Here is an 18,165-nt window from a genome sequence, read left to right on the forward strand (position 1 = left end):
TTAAAATCAGCTGTGTTTGGAGGAACTTGTAGCTATGGGAATCACACAGCTGAATTAAATCAAGATAATTTATATTCATGAAAGTGTATCTATGTTATCACACAGTACGTTTTTGTTTAGAGGAAGTAAATAAGATTGGCTTTTTAGGGCTTTTTTTTAATATAAAAATACACAAGAAATGTTTTATTTTAAATGTTTTGGTATCTATTGTTAGGTATGCCCATATGATGACCACAGATATGCTCTAAAATCCCTCCTCAGCCCTTAGACTTTGTCTGTGTTATTTAGCTTTTGGACATATTAGGCCTATGTGTCTGTTGTTCAGTATGTTCTGTATTAGTCTTGTATTTGTTACTCTGTTGTTGCCTTGGTGTTCTGTATCTTCTTCTGTAGTATCGTTCCTGTTGTTTCCTGTCGGCCTGGTTACTGTTTACCTGCCCTGCCATGTCTCACCTCCATGTGATTACTAGTTATCTCCACCTGTGTCCTGTTAGTCCCTCTGCCAATCGTCTCTTGATTGTATTTTGAGTTCACTTTTGTCTAGTTAGTCCATGTCTATATATATTATGCCCCTGTGTGTTCAGTTTTTGGTCAGTTCGATGTCGTAAATGATGTTGTCAGTTCTTTGTGTAATTCCAAGTTATTCTAGTCCTTGAGTATTTTTGAAATTCCTCGTGACCTTCCTAGTGTTCCTCGTGTTTCCCTTGTGTGGGTTTTGAGAATAAAATAGCCTAAGCCTAATATTTACTACTCTGCCTGTGCCTGGTCGTTCTGCATTTGAGTCCTACACCTCCGCATCCACACCGTGACACGATGAATTGAATACACAGGACCACAATGGAAACAAGCCCTTACGGCTTTTTGTGTTATCCTTTTTGCGCCATTTGTATAATCGTACCACTGTACTTTTTTGCAAACTGTTAATCAAGTATTTAATCAATCAATCAATCCTACAGGATTTCTACATGCAGCAGCAGGAAGCCCAAACCAGCTGCAAACAGATCAGCTATAATTCTCCCGTCATAAATATTGAAATTAGTGTATTTTCTCAATAACATAATGATCCCGTAGGATGCCTTGTGATGTCTGGAAATGTATCAAAAGCGGTTTTCAACACAGTATTCTTGTTTGGCCCCTGATGCTGTTGAAATAAAGAAGAGATTGATGAAAGGAATCTGTGTGTGTGTGTGTGTGTGTGTGTGTGTGTGTGTGTGTGTGTGTGTGTGTGTGTGTGTGTGTGTGTGTGTGTGTGTGTGTGTGTGTGTGTGTGTGTGTGTGTGTGTGTGTGTGTGTGTGCGTGCGTGCGTGCGTGCGTGCGTGCGTGCGTGCGTGCGTGCGTGCGTGCGTGCGTACGTGCATGTGTGTGTGTTTGTGTATGTGCGCGTGTGGGGGGGGTCCTCCTTCAACCAGATAACAGCTCCAAGGCTTCCAGCACCATGCAGCACACAATTGATGGAGTTGAGATATTTCTTCATTTGATGCTCAGTAAAACAACTGTGCCAGAGGAATGAACGTTTAATTAATGTTAACTATTGTTATACATAACTCTGTGGCCGTTATCCTTCCAGTCTCCTTGGCCTGAGATGCCGTGACGCAGCAGTTACTGGGGCGGGCCCGGCATCACAGGGGTGCCAGAGGGGGCCTGGCACCCTCAGTTGCAAATTGTATCCCCTCAGTTTATGTTCTATGTAAAGATATGAAAATATCAAAAACAACAAAAATATTCGCTGAATATTACAATTGTCATAGAGATTACAATAACAGTATTGAAACACACAGTTTTAGCCTATAATATAATGATCTGCTCCAGTCTAATTTCCCAATTTACAATCACCTGCCCACCCAGCGCAGTAGCGCTGTTATTTCAGACCATGGACAGAGCTGTGTAGGGATTTGACACAGTATTTCCTTCCTGTTGTCGTTCCAAGTGGAAAAGGGCGCAAAACAAATCAAAACAAAACAAAGTTTGCTCCGTTCCTAGCGATTGCATGTGCCATAGCTTGTTTGCAAGTAAAGAATGGACATCAGAAAGTGGTTTGGTAGTCAAAATAAAGAAAACACTGTGACTACCCAAACGGAGGCAAGTAGCCCCACTAGCAATGACAATAACACTGAGCCCGAACCCTGACTCAGAAACCAAAGATCTGCCGTCTCCCGCCCCTGGCCGCTCCGGCCTGGTGGAGATAAAACTCTTTCTCCTACTGGGGCCTGGTAAATGTACTGTAGCTTTAGTCCAACACTACACAGATATTTAAAGTAAAAACTAAACGACTAAACGACTAAATAGTTGAATGCCACATGCCACTGGAAACTGTAGTCAAATTTGTGGTTACGCTACTTATATCACTCTCCTTCCTGCTGTGTTTTAATGCCAACGCTCTCCAGTAATGTTCTTTTTCACAAGCACACACGCAACATGGCGAACACTCCGAGACACAGATAATTAACAGCGCACAGCGGCTGGATGGACCGTGGCATCAGAGGAGTCAAGGCCGGTCCAATCTCAGCATGCCGAGCCGCAGGACGGCGCAGACCCAGGGAGGTGTTTTTCCTCTCCGCGGCTGGTAAAATCACTCCACAGCCAGGCTGCTCGCTACAGAGAGAGAAGCGCAGAGAGCCGGGGCCGACTCAGTGTGATATTAGATTAGCATTACAAAGGCTTTCCCACCATCTGTGACAGTGGGAGAAGAGGGGGAGAGAGAAGGAAAAAAAATCACTTTCCTGTTTCCAAAGCGGGCGTTGGGGCTGACGTTTCCATAGCTTCTGGAGGATTGATGGGAGGACGGCTGGGGATGACAGACGCAACACAGCCCTGCCGTTCTGACAGGTGTGATTTACCTACAGGAGACACACCGAACGCACGCTGAGGGGGGGCGCCGAGTCGCTCAGTCAGACAGTCACCGCCGACATATTTTTTTTAACCCCAGTCAGCAGCTAACAAAAATAAGGTTACTCACCGCCATTATTAGCCACATGAACCCTAGCATTCCTATTCTGGGGGTGCGCATTAGGTGAAAATAGCACATCTACAAGCTTGCAATGCGTCGCAACTTGCTATTTTGGTGTGTAGAAGGATAGTGGCCCTAGTATGGAGGCACCAGATAACCCGGGTCAACCATATCAGCATGATATAACTATGAGAGTGACGACACTAGCGTTGACACCCATTGTAAGAATGGACTGCGGAAGTTCTCTTTCTATCTCAATGAGGAAGTTCCAATGTTTGGAACTACAGGAGGCAACATCCCGCTTCGCGGCGAGATCAAAGCGTGACGCAACTCTCTCTCTCTATATCGCTGGTGTAGGGTTAAACCTGTTGGCGTTTTCACTGATACAAAGTCTGATACAAATAAACCATGTTTATGATCAGTCGGACGCCTTTTTAACCCATTAAGACCGGGAACGCATCATTTTAGATTTTAGCTATAATCATTATTTTACGCTTTGGCTATTCAAAAATAGCAGATCTACAAGCTCATAGCACAGCACCGAGTGCCGCGCAACGAGCTTGTAGATCTGCTATAAAAAAAAAAAATCTTGAACATTATTTTGTGCAAATCTTTGAATATATATATTTTTAACATTTAACATTTGTAACTCAAATCTTTCCTTGGAGGTCCCTAGAATGAAATATTTTACAAATGTTCGCTTTAAAGATATATGTATTCAAAGATTTCAAAGAAGACATTTTCAAGATTTTTCAAATCGCTGAGCTTGTAGATCTGCTATTTTTTAATAGCCCAAAGGAATCAAAAAATTACACACAGATGCGTTCCCGGTCTTAATGGGTTAAAGGGCTGCGCCTGGCTTTGACCAACATAATTCATAACTAGCTGTCTCTCTCTCTCTCTCTCTCTCTCTCTCTCTCTCTCTCTCTCTCTCTCCCTCTCTGCATTCTGCATTCTGCATTCTCCCTCCTGTCTGACTGAGCAGAGAGAGATCTGTGCTCGGCCGGGCGGCCCTGGGGGACTGAAGAGACTTGGCTCATCCACACACACAGCGCTCTCTCCTCTCCTCGCTCTCCCACTGTAGTCTGTTGTCACTCGGTCGCTGGTCGGACGCCAGTCGCCTACTTGGCAGGGTGGAGGCGCTGTACAAAGCAACTGGCAGGTCTGGTAAATAATGCTGATGGGGTGTGATAGAGGGAGAGAAGACTCTCCTTTATTCCACACAGCCACTCTATCTGTTTTAGAGCAGAGAGGAGAGACAAAAGGCTTGCCTTCCGTTTTTTCCTGCCCATTCAACTGGAGGGGAGAGGGGGAAAGGCAACCTACCTAGCTGTTCCTTGTGTTATCTTCCGTGTTCTGTTTGCCAGCTTAAGAAAGGGGGGGGGGGATAAAAAAAAACAGCAAATGGCATTTTTTTTCAGAACACCCAGCGCTGCAGGAACAGACAAGCTGCCAGCGGATAAGATTTACAGTTGAAACTTCATGCATACAATTACACAGATGAAGGGGGGACAAGTGGACAATAGCTATGCAGCTTCGAGGAGAAGCACTCATCACGGCAATCATGCAAAGCCCTCTACTTAGTGAGAGAGAGAGAGAGAGGGAGGGAGAGAATGAGAGAGAGAGAGAGAGAGAGAGAGTGACAGGGAGAGAGAAAGAGAGGGAGAGGGGAAGAGAGAGAAAGAGAGACTGAGGGAGAGGTAGAGAAAGAGAGAGGAGTCTGCCTCCTATAACAATGCCGTCTGTATGACAACCTCCACTAGTTGACTCAGTGCAGGGCCATGCACGCACACAGCGCATGCGCATGCGCATGCGCATGCGCACGCACACACACACACACACACACACACACACACACACACACACACACAGACAGAGCAGGAGCAGGAGTGCTGCATCTCCATGCGCTGGTGTTGTGATGCTGTTATATCACACATGCAAATAGAGCAGGGATGTACAGTATGGCCTGGCTGGTGCATGCTGGGCCCTGGGCCTTTGTTCCCCGCTAATGAGAGCCATGCAGGCCGGGACCAGGGATGGTGTCCCTTGAACGCTGCCTACTGGCCCCCCCCGCGCCGCGCTCCATTATACACCAATACAGATCTACCCGACGCCTTGTGAGCCTGTAGATCGGCTCATTTCGCTATTCGGCATAATAACGAAGTACAGGACTTAAGTGGCTATACGAGAAATCTCTGTCAGCGCAAATAACACAATACTGTACAATCTATGGATTTGGTGGAAAATATTGCGCGTGCGTGCCATCTGCTGTGGATATTAATGAGAGGATTATTATTATAGAAAATGTTGTGGGGCATCCTTAGTTCACATCAGAGGTTTGTAAAAGCTGCTCTCATCCCACTCACAAACTACATGATGAGGAACACATCCCTCTGTAATATACTGCAATATGAATAATATTCTACAATAATTCAATATGAATATTATGCTACTGCAATACTGTATGAATAATATACTACAATACTGCAATATGAATATTATACTACTGCAATATGAATAATATAGTCCTACTACAATACAGCAATATGAATATTATACTACTGCAATATGAATAATATACTACAATACTGCAATATGAATATTATACTACTGCAATATGAATAATATACTACAATACTGCAATATGAATATTATACTACTGCAATATCAATAATATACCACTGCAATATGAATAGTATACTACAATACTGCAATATGAATAATATACTACAATACTGCAATAATAATATTATACCACTGCAATATGAATAATATACTACAATACTGCAATATAAATAATATACTACTGCAATATGAATAATATACTACAATACTGCAATATAAATACCACTGCAATATGATATAGTTTATATATAGTGTAATACTAATAATAAACTATAATACTGCAATACTAATAACATTCAATAATAACGCAACACTCATTCTAAAATACTGAAATAACATCACGGAGGCTCATTCAAAAACACCTGTGGCACACGCACGCGCACACACACACACACACACACACACACACACACACACACACACACACACACACACACACACACACACACACACACAAACAAACTGTACGTGACTAGGTGAGGCTCGTGCAGACAGGCCAGCGGGGTTAGCTGTCCTGTCGTTAAGCGATATCCACCTCCTGCACACTGGAGCGAGGAGAGACAGCACAGAGTCATCTGCATAGAGGAGAGAGCAGCTCATCACACAGCAGCACACGGCAGCCAGCTCACACTGCTGCTGCACTCAGTAGCAGTGTTAAAGAGAGAGGCAATGGAATCAGCACAGCCCCAATCAAACAGCCCCGGTGCTAAAAGCATGACATTCAAGAATTGTGAGAGCTGTTGTTGTCTTACAAAAGGAGAGAGAGAGAGAGAGAGGGAGAGCGAGGAGAGAGAGAGAGAGAGAGAGAGAGAGAGAGAGAGAGAGAGAGAGAGAGAGAGAGAGGGGATGAGGAGGATTTAACCCATTCAATCTGGGAATGCATCAGTGTCACTTTAGATTTCTTTCGATATTCAAAAATAGCAGATATACAAGCTCATAGCTCACGCTTGTAGATCTGCTATTTTTGGAAAGAAAATCGTGAAATGTGTGCAAATCTGTAACTCAAATCTTTGCTTCTGGGGGGTCCCTGGAACATAATATTTTAGAAATGTACACTTTAAAACATATATTCAAAGATTTGCACAATGTTCACAATTTTTCAGAAATAGCAGATCTACAAGCTCATAGCGCAGCACTCGGTGCTGCGCTATGAGCTTGTAGATCTGCTATTTTTTGAAAAGCCAAAGAAATCTAAAATGACACAGATGCGTTCCCGGTCTTAATGGATAAAAAAAAATCCTATCCATGTTGTTTTGAACACAGCAGGGGTAAAAAAAGAAAAGAAGCCTTGTTTCATAATGCTACAGAAAGGACACAAATTCTAAGAATTTCCCGAAAGGATGAGCGACAAACACATTATTGTTTTTCTCTTTTACTGGACTGAAGATGTGACAAACATGTCAGTATAATTGTGGCGAATTATGATTGATCAACACGGACGACGGAAACACGGATTCATTTACAGAAGCAAAAAGAGGTGGCAGCCCTGTAGAACGCAACAGAAGCATGTGATCCCCCCGAGGAATCACAGGTGCATATATAATACATCAGTGTACCGTACGCACATATCACAACATGTCAATATCCAGAGACAATCTGCTCCACCAGACACATGCACATTAATTGCAGGCACTCCCTGTTCCAAGCCTATAGCTGGGAAACCAACAGGTTTATATACAGAGAATGAAACACAGCCTCCCTGCAAACCACAGATTCACTGACAACAACATGTTTTCTCTCTCTCCGCTCTTTCTCTCGCTCTTTCTCTCGCTCTTTCTCTTTCTCTCTCTTAAGACTTGGACTGCGCTGCAGCAAAACTAACTAAGGCTATACAAGAGAAAGACAGACAGACTAAATGCCTCAGCACTTGTGTGAAGGTGGAAGAGACTGAATGACCCTCAAAGTACATTCAATTTATACTATAGAGAGAAGAGAAGAGAAGAGAAGAGAAGAGAAGAGAAGAGGAGAGGAGAGGAGAGGAGAGGAGAGGAGAGGAGAGGGAGAGGAGAGGAGAGGAGAGGAGAGAAGAGAGAGAGAAGAGAAGAGAAGAGAAGAGAGAGGAGGAGAGGAGAGGAGAGGAGAGGAGAGGAGAGGAGAGGAGAGGAGAGGAGAGGAGAGGAGAGAAGAGAAGAGAAGAGAAGAGAAGAGAAGAGAAGAGAAGAGAAGAGAAGAGAAGAGAAGAGAAGAGAAGAGAAGAGGAGAGGAGAGGAGAGTGTCGGTGACAGGCTGATGAAAGCTCAAGCACAGAGCACAGTGCAAAGCTGTGACACATGACACAGCTCATAAGGGGTTCAGCATGCAGGCCAGGATGGCATCCATGTAGCCTTCTCCTTCATGTATATTTAAACATTCCCAGCGCTCCGCTTCAATTTGGTCTGAAAACACTTGCTTTCTCAACACACGCCGCGTTGAGAAGTAACCGTGGATGTGGGGAGAGAGAGAGAGAGAGAGAGAGAGAGAGAGAGAGAGGCACCAAATAAAATATACGTCTTCTTTTTTTTAAACTGCTTCGTTCATTTTAATTAGCAGAAAATACAGCATGCCGCATCAATCCCCGACACATTAGGTAGTGTGTGATCTTCGCACATCATGGGCGTATCTTGGAGAACCTCGGTGTGTGTTTGTGTGTACGGGTGTCAGTGTGAGAAAGCGCGTGGGCGTATTTGCTTGAATGTATCTTTGTGTAAGAGAAGAAAATGACGAGAGAGACAGAGAGAGAGAGAGAGAGAGAGAGAGAGAGAGAGAGAGAGAGAGAGAGAGAGAGAGAGAGAGAAAGCTAATACTGAGACAAGGAAAAAGAGAGAGACTGCTTCAATGCAAAGAGCAGAGATGGAGAACTTGATGGTAGGGGTGATGGTGATGGTGTGTGTGTGTGTGTGTGTGTGTGTGTGGTGTGTGTGTGTGTGTGTGTGTGTGTGTGTGTGTGTGTGTGTGTGTGTGTGTGTGTGTGTGTGTGTGTGTGTGGCACCCAGGGGGTAGCTACGGTTTCAGAGGTACACATGATGTTCTGGAGCAACAGGCCAAGGGCTCAACAACAGTGTGTTGCTGTTTATCCAGCCCTATGCCTTGTTCTGCCGACCGCCCATGGGCAGCCATTCAGAGCATCTCGTTGCACACGGTACAATGAAAATCCTCACCGATTCATTTAGCTCTGAGAGAGTGCAAATGCAAAAGAAATCTGTCCAAATTATTCCAAGATTCCTCCAGATAAAAAAAATATATAATAATTATTACTCTGCTTGCACTTCATGGTACACTAACACCCCCAAGTCACTCAAAACAAAATGACAGACCTCTCAAAACAAACTGAGACTGCTACACAACCTCCACCTACCTAACCCCAGCTCACTTTGCTAGTCTGGGATGGCTCAGGGTGGAAGACAGAAGAGTACAGAAACTTGCAATGGGTCTGGTCTTCAACACACAGAGGAACAGTGGCCATGCACCTGTGATGTATTGTCTGTCATGATGATCAATTGAGTGCAATTTTCTTCATACCGTTTCTGTTTCATGTTATATGCAAGAGTCTTTCCTGTCACACAGTTTTATTTTGTACGGTTTGTGACAGGGCATAAACACACACTGGTGGCGACATGGTACTATGTGTTACATTAGTGCCAGCAGAAAAAGCCAAAAAGACACTTCATTGGACCAGGTCATGGCTGACTATAAAGCCCTTGGAATGTTTGACAAGACATCATGACTGCATTGCATTCATTGTCCCTGATGTTAAGATTGGAGAATTCCCACAAAAAAACATGCAGTAATCCTGGTCTCTATACTGCCTCCCAACCAAGGAACTGGTTGGAATAACGTGTTCCTTCCACGCACTACTGTACGTCCTACCGGGGAAAACTCCCCCCCTGTCAGGTGATAAGAAGCGGCTTGCTAGCTCCTCATGCATTGAAGGAGGCATGAGCTCAGTTCTGGGCTCTCCCTAGGCTGGCAGAGGGAGAGTAGCCGCCCAGGATTACATAGGCAATTGGCACTGGGTGAAAAAATGGGTTACAAAATCGTGGGGAAAAATGAAGATTGGCGAATTCAACCTGGTCAAACAATGTCCTGTCCTGTCTGTCTGTCTGTCTGTCTGTACTGCAGTGTACTCTGACAATGGGTAGAACGGGTATTGCATAACCGAAGGGGAATGTGTTACTAACGGGCTTCGCACTAATCGTTCTAAAATAAAGTATCACATATGAGAATAGAGAGTGTGCATATGCGTCACTTTTCCACCGAGACACGCCCCCCCTCATCCAGACTGAGTGGAAAAACATTGAGCAGCATGGAGCGTTGGAGTTTGGAAGCGCTCGTTCACCTTGTTGGAAATCACTCAACGGTCCTGCATACCACCTGTTTCTAAATGTCACATAATACAGGAGGCAGCAGGACGTTGGGTTATTGAAAACGAGCGCTTCCAAACTCTGACACTTAAAAAAATTAATAATAATAATCACCTGCACATAATTTATTGACAGAAAGTAGCTCATAACATGTCTACGGTGGATTTTTATGAAACAATAGATAGAAAGAGGATAATTCAAGCTTTCCGTAAAGCTGCCATGTTGGTCAGTTTAACATCGTTTAATACAATCAGATAGGACTTTTTTGGATGTATGGGCTGTCAAGGCCAGAAAGTCGTTTTTTGCCACTCAGTAGGCGCTCCCGGCATAACTTCCGGGTATTGATGATGTCACGCGCATATATAGCCTATAGCAATAACAATGTAATAACAGGCTAAAAAAGACTCATTATACCAGTCTAAAATCATGGACTGTAGGGAAACACCATTGCTACTTTTCACTACTAAGTGTCAGTACTGGTCCTGAGTTCTACTCTCCGTTATCAGCCAGAGTAACAATACAATGAATGACTTTGTCTGAAAAGAAGAAACTCACTGGACAGAAATATTTCATACTGTATGAAATCATTTGTTTCTGCATCAGAGAAATATAACTCCCTTTTATAGATGGGAAATAAAAACACTTTGCTTTGATTTCTGATATTTTACAAATACTTCGTTGACTGGGGTTGCCCAGGGGTCTATACATGGTCCCCTGACATGCCCAGAAAAGGGATGCTAGGGTTAACTGTGTTAAGAATGCACCAAAACCAACTAACCTATTTGATCCTTGCAGTGTGATGAACCCAAACTCCAATCAGTCAGTATCATCTGATTAAGACTGAATACATTGAATATCACTTCAGAGGAGCCCACTGTCACAGGGACGAAGAACTCCATAACGTTAAGCTATATACAGTAGCAGTGGTCTCAACCTTTTTCATTTCAAGGACCCCCAGTTTGAAATGCATTATTAGGCCACAGACCCCCATTTGATATGATTTTCACCTCTGGGACCCCAATCCACACCGTTAATTTAACTGTGAGAGTTACCGTTCTTACTGTAAGGTAAGTAACACCAAATGTCTTTGCACATAACAGCCGAAACAACGCTTCGTTACAGACCCATAAGGGTCTTTGGTTCCCAACTATCACGCATTTTGCTGGGGACCCCCCTGGAACCCACCCAAGGACCCCATGTTGAGAACCAGAGCTATACATAATATATTATGAACATAGCATTCCAAAATGCAACCTTGTTGCTCTGTGTTGCGTGATCAAGATCAAGGTTTGGTTGTTTCTGGTTGGAACAGGACATAGATTGCTCCCCAGCGCCTCTGACCTTGTGAGAAGCAGTGTGTTTTCTTTCTCTCTCTCTCTCTCTCTCTCTCTCTCTCTCTCTCTCTCTCTCTCTCTCTCTCTCTCTCTCTCTCTCTCTCTCTCTCTCTCTCTCTCTCTCTCTCTCTCTCTCTCTCTGGCTTCTTTGTGGTGCGCTGTGGCCTTGCTTCTTGCATGCAGCTCTCTCCTCTCTCCTGGCTGAATGACAGTTGATAAAAGCTCTGGGCTTTCACTCAGCATTGCTCGATTCACTCACGATGCAATTCAACTGCACAGGAGTGGAGCGTGCTCTAACACTGCAGCTCAGCGGTGGAAAGTAACTAAGTACTTTTGCTTCTACTCCTCTACATCTGAGACAAATTTACTTTTTACTCCTTTCTATTACAATCATTTGATAGCCATAGTTACTAGTTACTTAGATTATTTAGATGATTATTACAAAAAATACATTAAACAATTTTTTATACTTCGGCTATTCAAAAATAGCCAAGAAGCTCACAACGCTTCGCATCGTGACGCGGCATGTTGTGAGCTTGTACATCTGATATTTTCAAACATTTCGTACACATTTTGAAGAGAAATTGTGAAATGGGACATTCTGCATAATGAGTACTTTTACTTTTGGTACTATAAGTATATTTTGATACCAATACTTTTGTACTTTTACTCAAGTAACAAATACAGGGCTTTTACATGCAGGAGCGGGGTAATTTCTACATTGTGTTATTGCTACTTTTACTGTAAGTAAGTAAGTAAGTAAGTAAAAGTACCCTCTGCTGCAGATCAGTGCCAACAGAGCAGCCCATGAATTGGCACAGAGCCGCGTCTACCCGTCTGCTCATCCCCAAAACCAAGACAATTCCTCTGACACGGTATTGACAGAAAGAGACAGTTGTCACAATCACGTCTGTGTGATGTTTCATTGTATTGTCTGCCACTGCTGGCGTGCGTCACAGCAGTGGAGGAAAGTAACCAAGTACATTTACTCAAGTATACTGCACTAGTAACACATGTTGAGGTACTTTTATTTTACGTGAGTATTTACATTTTTCAATAAATTATACTTCTACTCCACAACAACTAAGAGTCTAATATTGTACTTTTTCCTCCAGCTCAATTATTTAACAGCTTTAGCTGCTAGTTACTTTGCAGATTTAGATTATTATTACAAAACATACATTAACCATTGAAGCACTATTTTATACGCAGGCTATTTGAAAATAACAGATCTACAAGCTCACAACACCTTGCATCTCGTGACGTGTTGTTAGTTTGTAGAACGTCTTTTCTTTTTTTCTTTTCTTTACACACACAGACGTTTTACAGTGTGGTACTTTTACTCAATTAACATTTTGAATACAGGACTTTTACTTGTACCAGATAATTATTTTATTGTGGTATTGCTACTTCTACTTAAGTAAAAAATAAGAAATCTGAGTACTTCTTCCACCCCTGGTGTCTCCCAGATGAAGGTGCCGGGTGATGCGTCAACAGCTGCCTTCCTAATTATGAGAGACTGCATTAAAATTTCATAACAAAGGAAACGAGATGCGAGTCAAAAGCTTTCAAGTCAATACAACACCAGGCAGCACAATGCAAAATTATTTCCAATCTTCCAAATGCCGGCTCAAATGAACCACTGACTCCTGGTTATTATTCTGTGTGCAATGTAGGGGGCTTACAGTTGTGCTGTGTGTGTGTGTGTGTGTGTGTGTGTGTGTGTGTGTGTGTGTGTGTGTGTGTGTGTGTGTGTGTGTGTGTGTGTGTACGTGTGCGTGTGCGTGTGCGTGCGTCTGTCTGTCTGTGTGTGTGTTTACACAAGTGTACAATACAGTATGTGCATGTGCGCACATTTGTGGGTTTCAGCATGTGTGTGTGTGTGTGTGTGTGTGTGTGTGTGTGTGTGTGTGTGTGTGTGTGTGTGTGTGTGTGTGTGTGTGTGTGTGTGTGTGTGTGTGTGTGTGTGTGTGTGTGTGTGTGTGTGTGTGTGTGTGTGTATTGTGAGTGCCTGCGAGAAAGACCCTGAGAGCAGTGCACAGTAAAAAGCCTCAGTGTCAGTGTATCCATTTGTAAACCTTCAGAGTTCAATTAACACTGAGGATTTTACTGTGGGGGAATAAATGCTGCAGCGTTCAGGGAGAGAGCAAGGCTACCAGTGATTCACTCTCTCTCACTCTCTCTCTCACTCTCTCTCTCACTCTCTCTCTCTCTCTCTCTCTCTCTCTCTCTCTCTCTCTCTCTCTCTCTCTCATCTCTCTTCTCCCTCCATCTCTCTCTGTTTCTCTCTCTCTCTCTCTCTCTCTCTCTCCATCTCTCTCTGTTTCTCTCTCTCTCTCCATCTCTCTCTGTTTCTCTCTCTCTCTCTCTCTCCATCTCTCTCTCTCTCTCTGCACTTAAGCAGCTGCCTCCTCTTATGCAGGGCACATTTCAGACGACAGACGGCAAAACGAGACGGAAGTGGGGTGCAGGTGTGTGTGTGTGCGTGTACTGTGTGTGTGTGTGTGTGTGTGTGTGTGTGTGTGTGTGTGTGTGTGTGTGTGTGTGTGTGTGTGTGTGTGTGTGTGTGTGTGTGTGTGTGTGTGTGTGTGTGTGTGCGTGCGTGTGCGTGTGTCTCTGTGTGTGTGTGTGTGTGTGTGTGTGAAGGGAGGAGAGGAAAAACAAAAGGTTGCATGCGATGATTAACACGCCGATTGTGAAGTCGACGCCGCTGAACACAAGCCGACGCTGTGACCCGGGTTGAGGACCTGTTTGAGGCCACACTGCTGTGGATCAGAGCAGAGACCAGACGCAGTGACCTGAGTAATAGAACTGTTTCCTAATGACCGTCCCAGCCTGTTTACTACCTCAGGATGTGTGATTAATGGCTGTATGCACAGGGAGACACCTCTGCTTGACACACGCACACGCACGCGCACGCACGCACGCACGCACGCACGCACGCACGCACGCACACACACACACACACACACACACACACACACACACACACACACACACACACACACACACACACATTGTACCAATACCACAATGTAGAAATACCGTTACAAATAAAAGTCTGGTATTCAAAAATGTACTTGAGTAAAAGAACACAAGTATTTGCATTAAATACCTTGAAAATAACAGTTAGCCGTGATGGAGGACATTGTAAGGGATGTCTGGCATTTCTTGCCTCTTCTCCTTGGAGGGGACCATGTATGGAGCCCTGAGCAGTGTTGATTTTGAGAGCAGGTTTTTATTTAGTTTTAGTCATTGTCTTTTGAATAAAATTCTGTTTAGTTTTAGTCATATTTTAGTCACCTGAAATGTTTTACTTTTAGTCTAGGTTTAGTCGACTAAATATCATAAGATTTTAGTTGACTAAATCTACTGTTGATTTAGTCGACTAAAATGTATTTTTGGCGGGCCGTGATGGCATTGAAATGATTTTCACTTAGCTGCATGCCGAAAATAGTTGATCTACAAGCTCAAAACGCGTCGCGCTGCAACGTTTTGTGAGCTTGTGATCAAGTATTTTCTCTGTGACAGTTTTAGTCGACGAAATCAACACTGGCCCTGAGGGACCCCGCTCAGTGAAGTATCTAGGACTTAATAAGTCCCAATCCATTCAGTGGTTTGAGAGTTTCATGTCAGCACCTAAAAGTTTGAAATATAGCAGAATATCGTTGCTGTCGGGCAGAAACCTTGCATCTCCAAATTTCAACTTTTAACGCTTTTCATAAACGAATGCGGTACGTCTTTGTACAAGAGTGTTGCACAAAAGTAGCAAAAATAGCTGATCTACAACCTCACGACGCGTCGCCATTGTTCGAAACAGTTTTCAATTGAAAGTGGTTTACTCTGTCTGTCTGTGGGTTTTTAGAAATATTTAACCGAGAGTGTGTGACTAAATTATAATTGGATTCATTGGAAAACAGGTTCATTTTTTCCATTACATGAACCTTAACCGTTTTGGACATATTATGAGGTTTCCACCTGACAGCGACGATATAATATATGGGATATTGAGAAACCAGGCGGCCTGACCTGCAGTTTCTACTGTGCCTTGTTGAGAGTGATGTGACAACATCTCCCTGTGAGTCTTCTACTGCTGTAGAAGACTCACTGAGACTCACTGCTAGCTATAGCCACTATTTTATACTTTGGCTATTCAAAGATACAGTAGCAGATATACAAGCTCATAGCTCGGCACCGAGTATATATTCATATGTCTATGAATAGATATATATTTTTAAAGGGAATATTTTTTACTCAAATCTTTGCTTCTGAGAGGTCCCTGGAACTAAATATTTTGAGATGGGGGTCCACGACCAAATACATATAATTGTGGGTGGTCCTTGACATGAAAAAGACACACAGGATGAAAATCTCCTTCTCTCTCTCTCTCTCTCTCTCTCTCTCTCCTCTCTTCTCTCTCTCTTCTCTCTCTCTCTCTCTCTCTCTCTCTCTCTCTCTCTTTAGTATTTACTCAAGTACTGTACTTAAGTACAATTTTGAGGTACATTTACTTTACTTGAGTATTTCAAAATGTTTATACTTTCCAATTTTCAAAAAAGTGTGACAAATGTTGAATGCTTTTTTGCACTTTTACTTAAACCATATTTTGATGCCAATCCGTTTGTAAATGTAATCAAGTCAAATCTGAACACAAGCTACTCAAGTAAAAACTGTCAATACTTCTTCTTCCACCACTGCTACACAGCATGCTGATACTGAAGCTAATTTGTGTTAGCATGAAGCTAACACAAATACATAGGATCACAATGGAAACAAGACCCCAGGACTTGTTTTTTGTGTTATCCTTTTAGCCTAAATGTCTTACTGTACCACATGCTGTTTACATTTCGTGACTAGTATTCATTCAATCAATCAATCAATCAATCAATCAAATCAAAATGTCATCACCTTGTCCTGTGCACCAGAGCACAGAGGACCTTAAGCTGGCGCTTTCACACTCAGGTATTTTCTTGGCAGGAGAGGCATTTCGGTCGGACAGGTTCACTGCGTCTCAGACGAAGCCTTGATAGCACAACAAATGTCCCGCTAATACATCCACAACCTCTTGAGCCAAGACGAACGAGAACGGCTCAATAAATGAGCACAGAGGTCTGTCGAAAGGCTTTTAGGAATTTTCGGTCAATAAGGGACAATAATGGATTGCACATGGAGCTTTTCAGAAGAGCTCAGAGCATTTTTTTGTTTGTTTTTTTGTTTTTTTTCATTGGAAACTAGATTGAACTAGATCACCCCCCCCCCCCCAATACACACACATGCTTCTGCCATCCAGATTAAACCAAAGATGACAAAGATATACATGACAGTTCAAGATAACAAACTGACAAATAGCTAATAGGAGCCAGGACTCCTACATTTGTTCTCCTTTCGTTTGTTAAATCAAATGCTTTCGATGCCGAGAGATAGTTATATTTTGCCCATCAAATATTACGGAGGCTTCTCTCTTCATCAAGTTGTTATCCAGTCTCTCTCTCTCTCTCTCTCCCTCTCTCTCCCTCCCTCTCTCCCCCTCTCTCTCTCCCCCTCTCTTTCTTTACTACTCTCAAAGAAATGAGAACAGATTCATCCACATCACAACACCCATTCCATTACTCTCTCACAACAAATAACCAAAAAAAATATCCCCTTTGTTCTCCTCAGCGCAAAACAAATTATTTCCAGTTGCCTCAGAAGACAACTCTTCTAACTTGGCTTCAAAAAAGCCAAAAAGGATGGGCGGCGGGAGTGGAGAGAGATAAAGGAAAGTAAAGTAAAGAGAGAGAGAGAGACAGACAGACAGACAGAGAAAGAGACAGATGGGGGGGCAGAGAGAGAGATAGAGAAAAGAGAGAAACAGACAGACAGGCAGACAGAGACGGATGGAGACAGAGTGAGCTCTCCTTCCAGACCAAACCCTGTCCAAACTCCAATCTCAATATTCGCTGACCATCTCTCTCTCTCTCTCTCTCTCTCTCTCTCTCTCTCTCTCTCTCTCTCTCTCTCTCTCTCTCTCTCTCTCTCTCTCTCTCTCTCTCTCTCGGCTTCCAGGGCCTCGTCTTTGATATTTGTTTTCCCTTTTTAAGTCATTGATGTTATTAGTTTTTGAAACCCAGCTTAGAGGCTTATTGATAGGCTGTGCCGATGATGGAAATATAAATGGCCTTCGAGTGTCTGATGAGGAAAAGGAAGAACAACAAAGAGAGTCTGTCGCTCCGTGAAGGATCGAGACCTGCATTGTGTAAATAGAACTCTGGTGAGGTGAGGTGTTTAGGTTTGGGATGATGGTAGGGTTGCTGTATTTATATACAGTTTTTGTATATTATAGACAATCAATATATTCTGGGGGCAAAGAGATTTGGTGTAGACAAAAAAAAAAGTGGTCAAAGTAAAGGGATAGTTCACCCCAAAAAATACTTATTTTCTATCGATTACACACCCTTGAATTCATGGAGATTGTTTAGTCTTTGTCGCATTCCTAAGCTAATAATTTGATGACCGGCAGAAAGGAGACTCAATGGAGACTATTTGGGTCTCCTACCGGAGACTCCACCGGTCATCAAATTAGTGGCTTAGGAATGCGACAAAAACTAAAAAAGCTCCATGAATTCATTGCCCCATGGGGTGAGTAATCAATAGAAAAAAGTCACTTTGGGGGTGAACTATCCCTTTAACACCTTGAGTGCCAAACACGAGAATTCTCGTGTTTGCACCATTTTTTGTATTATTGTTTTTTCCACAAGGGGCGCTCTAACACAACTTAGGAATCATCCTAGGTCCCTGTAAAATGGAATGGACGGATGTGACAAGGGCCCAAAAAACGTCTCTTCCGTCCGCTCCAATGGCACTTGATGTGTTAGGTGTCTAACAACCTGTATTATAGGCTGTAAGCGTTTAAGAGAGTTTGAACTTGTAAGAAATGAG

Source organism: Gymnoscopelus braueri, assembly GCF_963280865.1.
Source record: "Gymnoscopelus braueri genome assembly, chromosome: 20".
NCBI classification, from domain to species: Eukaryota; Metazoa; Chordata; class Actinopteri; order Myctophiformes; family Myctophidae; genus Gymnoscopelus; species Gymnoscopelus braueri.